The sequence below is a fragment of the Lathyrus oleraceus genome, chromosome 4, assembly GCF_024323335.1.
Source record: "Lathyrus oleraceus cultivar Zhongwan6 chromosome 4, CAAS_Psat_ZW6_1.0, whole genome shotgun sequence".
Lineage (NCBI taxonomy): Eukaryota > Viridiplantae > Streptophyta > Magnoliopsida > Fabales > Fabaceae > Lathyrus > Lathyrus oleraceus.
In genome coordinates, this window is record NC_066582.1 from 226,657,031 (window position 1) to 226,663,820 (window position 6,790).

A 6,790-nucleotide genomic window follows, 5' to 3' on the forward strand; every position below is an offset into this window, starting at 1 on the left:
CCGTCTTGTCCTTTCCTTTTTTCAGGTTTACTTCAAGCGTTTCCTTTCCCTCCTTTGGGATGAATAACGCACGGTGGCGACTCTTCTGTCTTTTTCTTTCGCCGGTTGTTTTTTTCGCGCACTGTATTTTTTAGGTTGCGACACCCATATACCATGGCCTTAATCATCATTTCCGTATAAGTCCTCAGTAGTTTATCTCAGCAGTCAGCTCCGGCCTACGCATCCTCTACGTAGGGGACCGATGCAAATAAGTTAATTATCCAGCAAAACAAAAAAATAAAAGAAAGCAAAAAGGCAACTCCGGTATAGGTGACCCTCACAAAGTCATTTAAACCAAAGAATTGTAAAAAAAATTGCTAGAAAAAGACAAAAGAAAAAGAAAAAGAAAAACTCATCCGCTGTTAGTTGGTTCAGAGGTATCTGGCACTGAACTCGGTAGGGCGGATTACGATCCGATCCCCCACAACTACAGTTGGGTCAAATAAAAGGGTTTACACATATTTATGTTCCAGAAACCCCATGCTCAGATCATAATCACTAACAGGCCACTCTACTATGAAGCATGTACGGATAACGGGCTTAATGTGATTGTGCCTGAATGAAAAGGATACAAAAAGAGATGAAGAGGCAGGCCTAGGTATTATGGGATAATATGGGTTGGTTAATATAGGAATGAAGTTTATGTCCATATTTGCGGATTAGTGTCATCATGATACCCTTAGTTCACTCAGTTAGTACCTATCACTGCATCCCGACTTGAACTTAGAATTTTTTACCTGAAGCACTCGTTTACACCAGTTTTTCTTTTATGAGCTTTTTAATGTTTTGCTTGAGGACAAGCAAAGATTTAAGTGTGGGTGAGTTTGATAACACTGAAATTTACCGTATTTTCGACTCCGATTTCACATGCATTCTAGTTGTTTTATTGTTATTTTGTTGTGTTATTACTATGTTTTTCTTTGTTTTCAGGTTTTTACTTTAATCGGAGCCCCGATCGAGAAAAGGAGTGAAAAAGAGCTAAAAACCCTAAAATTCAGCATTTTGTACTTGTGGCTTCCACCATGGCTGGCGCCATAGACCCTGCCATGACGTATCCAAGCTCAACCTCCCTCAACTGCCACGTTCCCCACTACTTCCACTAAGGCGCCTCAGATTGGCCTTGTGGCGGGCGCCATGGGCTTATGGCGGGCGCCACAAGAGGAAAAGTTTTCCCTCCCATTTTCAAGTTGAAGGGCATCCTTGTCATTTCCATCTTTTTACTTACTTATAAATAGAAACTCGAAATCACTTTTTCAGTCACCCAAACTTAGAGCAGAGGCAAACTCAGAGCAACTTTGTTTCACTTAGGCATATATTCAGTATTTTAAAATGGTAATCGCTTCGCATTGGAGTGTTACCACAATTGTGTAATCAAGTCTGTGATCGAGTCTGTAATCGAGTTTGGAGCACTTTGGAAGGAAGTTAATCCTGCCGCCATTTTCATTTCTGCCTTGCAATTTACTCAATCCTCCGATTGGAGCAGGTTTTTATTACTTGTCTTTATCTTATTTATTTTCCCGCACTCGCTTTACTTTATTTATTTCCTCGCACTCGCTATAAATTATTTATTTCCTCGCACTCGCTTTAAATTATTTATTTCCTCGCACTCGCTTTAAATTATTTATTTCCTCGCACTCGCTTTAAATTATTTATTTTCTCGCACTCGCTTTAAATTATTTATTTCCTCGCACTCGCACTACTTTTATTTACTTTCCGCACTCGCACTACTTTTATTTAAATTAATGCACTTTTACTTTACCATGTCTAACTAAATTTATAAGGTTAGAATGTAAGGATCGTAATCGAACCGATAATCCGTACAATTGTTCGTAGAAGCACTTAAGGGCTATTTTAACTTTCAACTTAAGTTTTCCCGCACTTCAATTCCGTTGGGTAAGATCGAAAGCCGTCCAACGTCTATCTAAACTTAATTGTTTTTAACTATTTCAAAAACAGCGAAAGCGCTTTGTTTAGTTCATTAGGAGATTTTGACTTAAGAAGAAAAGAGATTTTAAAACTATTTTCGGACGCGTTTATAAGTTTAGAGTCTGGTTCGTAAGAACCTCTTTTGGTTAAGAAATCCAGGTTATAATACTTTTCAACTTAGTCAAGATACTATATTTCTTAAAAATAGGTTTACTACTCTAACGCAATGCACGCCTTTTTATAAGTGACAATAAGAGGGTTTGATTAGGGAGTACAACTCGTTTCTGAATACGCGAAAGCGACAGTTCCCGTTAAATTGGTTCTTTTCAAAGTAGGAAACATTACCCATAAGTAGTTCTATTAGCAAGTACTTGGATTATTAATTGATTATGTGAATTACATTCGACCCTGTCTTTATTAATTAAACTTTATTCAATACTTTACTTTTTCATTGGTCACTCTAAAAACACCTATTTTGATTGCCTTTGATAAACACCATAACAATAGATAACGATAGATTGACACTTGGTCTTTGTGGATTCGACAATCTTTTATATTACTCTGACGCGTTCGTACACTTGCGAAAAGCACGCATCAAGTTTTTGGCGCCGTTGCCGGGGACCAATTTCGTCAAATTTCATTTTCCTGTTGTTATATCGTTTAGACTTAGGCTATTTCCCGCTGGTCAATGTGAAGAACTCGCAGCACCGGAAGTTTAAGCTTAGTATATCCTCTGGCGGAACCTGAACGTTACGCTCGCGCACGTTTATTCTTTCATAGAATTAAGAGAGCTATGGCCGAAGATCAAAACCAAAGACCTCTTAAAGATTTCGCTCAACCATCAAATGAAGAACCTAGTTCTAGTATAGTAAACCCAACCATCCCAGCTAATAATTTTGAACTTAAATCATCCCTGTTGCAACTAGTGCAACAGAGATAATTCACAGGTCTCGCTACTGAGAACCCAAACCAACATTTAAAAATATTTCTTCAATTAGCAGACACTTTTAAAACCAATGGAGCTTCTCCTGAGGCAATACGTTTAAGATTATTCCCTTTTTTCCTCAGAGATAAAGCCCTATCATGGTTAGATTCCCTTCCACCCAATTCCATTACGACATGGGATAACCTTAGAAGAGTTTTTCTTGCTAGATACTTTCCCCTAAGTAAGACCGCCGTTCTTCGAAACCATATAACTAAATTTACCCAAAACCAAGGAGAATCGTTGTTCGAAGCTTGGGAGAGATATAAAGAGTTGTTACAAGCATGCCCACATCATGGTTTAGAAAATTGGTTAATCATTCAAACCTTCTATAATGGACTTCACTATAACACGAAGATGACCATCGATGCTGCCGCAGGCGGTGCTCTGATGAACAAGCCTTATCCTGAAGCTAGTGCCCTCATCGAAGATATGGCTCAAAACCATCAATCGTGGGGATTCGAACGAGCGACAGTTGAGAAGAAGAAAGCCCAAGGAGGAGTGCATGAACTAAGCTCTATAGACATGATGCAAGCTAAAATGGACGCATTAGCCCTTAAGGTCGAGCATATGTGCATAAACCCGAATACTGTAGCCGCAGTTTCGTCGGATTGTGAGATATGTGGAACCAAAGGACACCAATCCGTAGAATGCAGTCTATTAAACGAAACCCACTCTGAGCAAGTGAATTACACCCAAGGGAACCCATACTCGAATACCTACAACCCTGGATGGAGGAATCACCCGAACTTCTCCTATAAAAACAATAACCCAATCCAAAATAATGCACCTCCGAGACCTAGTTATCAAGCCCCAAGATCAAATCAACCTATGCAACATGTACCACCAAAGCCGAGCCTTGAGAAAATTATGGAAAATTTTATCACCGCTCAAACCCAACAAAACAAGGAGTTCATGAACCAAAACATTCATGTTATCGAATTGATCACTCAGTTAGGAACCAAGGTTGACCAAATAGTTACTCATACCAAGATGCTTGAAACCCAGATCTCTCAGGTAGCTTTAAACCAAGCCCCTCAAATTAAACTTGGAGGACAGTTCCCTGGACAACCTCAATAAAATCCGAGAGGACAAGCTAATGTCATTACCCTACGAAGTGGGAACGCTTATGATGAGCCACCAAACCCTAGATTGAGTGAACCCGAAAATTCTAAGGAATATACCAAGCCCCCGGACGAAGTAAAGGAACCAGAGGAACCTGAAAACTAGGAAGGTCGAGAAAAAGGAGAAGAACCTAAAGATAAAACTTACGTACCACCCCCGCCATATAAACCACCTATACCATATCCGCAAAGACTCAAACAAACCCAGATCAATAAACAGTATCAAAAATTTATTAAAGTTATAGAAAAACTTCATGTAGAAATCCCTTTCACATAAGCCATCACCCAAATACCTTCTTATGCAAAGTTTCTCAAAGACATCCTTACCAACAAACGTAGACTTGACGATCCGAAACCTTTGGAATGTAATGCTATTTCCAAGGACAAGTTAGCAAAGAAAGATAAAGATCCTGGAAATTTCTCCATTCCTTGCCTTTTGGGTAATCATGTCATCGAAAAAGCTTTTCTAGACTTAAGAGCTAGTGTGAGCTTAATGCCTTTAGCGGTTTGTGAGAGGTTAAACTTAGGAGAATTACAGCCCACTAAGATGTCACTTCAGTTAGCCGATAGATCTGTTAAATATTCGATAGGCATTTTAGAAGATGTTCCTGTTAGGATAGGTCAGTTATTTATCCCTACTGGTTTTGTTGTCATGGACATCAAAGAGGACAATGATATACCAATCCTTCTAGGTAGACCATTCTTATCGACTGCAGGAGCCATAATAGATGTCAAGAAAGGAAAGTTGACATTTGAGGTAGGTGACGAGAAAATAGAATTTATACTTTCAAAATTTCTTATGGCACCTGTGATGGGAGACGCGTGTTATGCCTTAGATATCATTGATGAATGTGTTAGAGAATTAGAACAAGAAGAAATTATAAAAACAATTAAGTTACCATCAACTCTCATAAGGGAAGATGATGAATTTAAGAAACCCTACATCGATGATAACCTTTACGAATGTTTATCCCTTACCCCAGATCCTATGCCATGCCCTAAGAAACCAACCTTAGAACTTAAGGAACTGCCTAAGAACCTGAGATATGAGTTCCTCGATGAAAAGATGAACCGTCCAGTTATAGTCAGTGCTACCTTGAGCCAAGAGGAAACGAACCAACTTTTAGACGTTTTACGAAGATATCCCTCAGCCTTAGGATATAATATCTCTGACCTGAAAGGCATAAGCCCATCCATATGCATGCATCGGATTTCGCTCGAAGAAGATTCAAAACCCTCCAGGGAGCATCAGAGAAGAATAAACCCTATAATGAGTGATGTTGTTAAAAAGGAAGTTCTTAAGTTACTTGAGGCAGGTATAATCTACCAGATCTCGGATAGTAAGTGGGTGAGCCCTGTGCATGTAGTACCTAAAAAGGGAGGCATCACAGTCGTGCAAAACGACAAAGGCGAACATGTAGCAAAATGATTAGAAGGAGGATGGCGGATGTGTATAGATTATAGAAAATTAAATAAAGCAACCAGGAAGGACCATTTCCCTTTACCATTTATAGACCAGATGTTGGAGCGTCTAGCCATACACTCTTACTTCTGCTATCTAGATGGATATTCTGGATTCTTCCAAATACCTATCCACCCCGAAGATCAAGAAAAAACTACCTTTACATGCCCTTATGGAACTTTTGCCTACAGACGAATGCCATTCGGCCTCTGTAATGCCCTAACTACTTTCCAACGCTGCATGATGTCAATCTTTGCAGATTACCTAGATGGTATCATGGAAGTATTTATGGATGATTTCTCGGTTTGCGGATTTGATTTCCACAATTGTCTTGCTAACCTTGAGAAAATCCTGGAGAGATGCGTGGAGGTGAACCTCGTGCTAAACTGGGAAAAGTGTCATTTCATGGTGACCGAAGGAATAGTTTTAAGACATATAGTTTCTGAAAAAGGTATAGAGGTAGATAGAGCTAAAATAGAAGTTATAGAAAACCTAAAACCCCCAAAAACCATCAGAGAAGTCCGAAGCTTTCTTAGACACGCTGGATTCTACCGGCATTTTATTAAGGACTTCTCCAAGATAACCAAACCTTTAACTGGACTTTTAATGAAAGATGTTGAATTCATTTTTGATGAAAAATGTAATGACGCATTTAATCTTTTAAAGCAAGCATTAATCTCAGCACCTACTATGAAACCACCTGATTGGTCAGGACCTTTTGAGATAATGTGCGATGCTAGTGATTATGCGGTTGGAGCAGTTCTAGGACAAAGGAAAGATAAAAAATTACATGCCATTTACTATGCCAGTAGAACCCTAGACGTTGCCCAACTTAACTACGCAACAACTGAGAAAGAATTACTCGCTGTAGTTTTCGCTATAGACAAATTTAGATCTTATCTAGTAGGAGCAAAAATTATAGTTTACACCGATCATGCTACCATTCGTTACCTATTAAGTAAAAAAGATGCCAAGCCCAGGTTACTCCGATGGATTCTATTACTACAAGAGTTTGATTTAGATATAAGAGATAAAAAAGGCACTGAAAATGTAGTAGCCGATCACCTTTCTAGGCTAGAACATCTGAAACCAGAACTAGTACCCATAAATGATGATTTCGTCTATGATAGACTGATAGCTAGAGTAGAAACCATTGAAGATGATAACCTAAGCCCTCATGAGCATCCCCAAAATTCCTTAGCAATAAGTAACGTACCCTGGTATGCAGACTTCGTTAATTACCTAGCTGCTGATATA

The 6,790-nt window shown here is 39.0% G+C and overlaps 1 non-coding gene across 1 annotated transcript; it reads right to left on the minus strand.

Annotated features, from left to right (window-relative positions):
• Positions 1 to 3,142: 3,142 nt before the first annotated feature.
• Positions 3,143 to 3,249, minus strand: LOC127077866 (small nucleolar RNA R71). The gene has a single exon (XR_007787633.1). It is a non-coding gene; the product is annotated as a small nucleolar RNA R71 (small nucleolar RNA).
• Between the last annotated feature and the right edge of the window lie 3,541 nt (positions 3,250 to 6,790).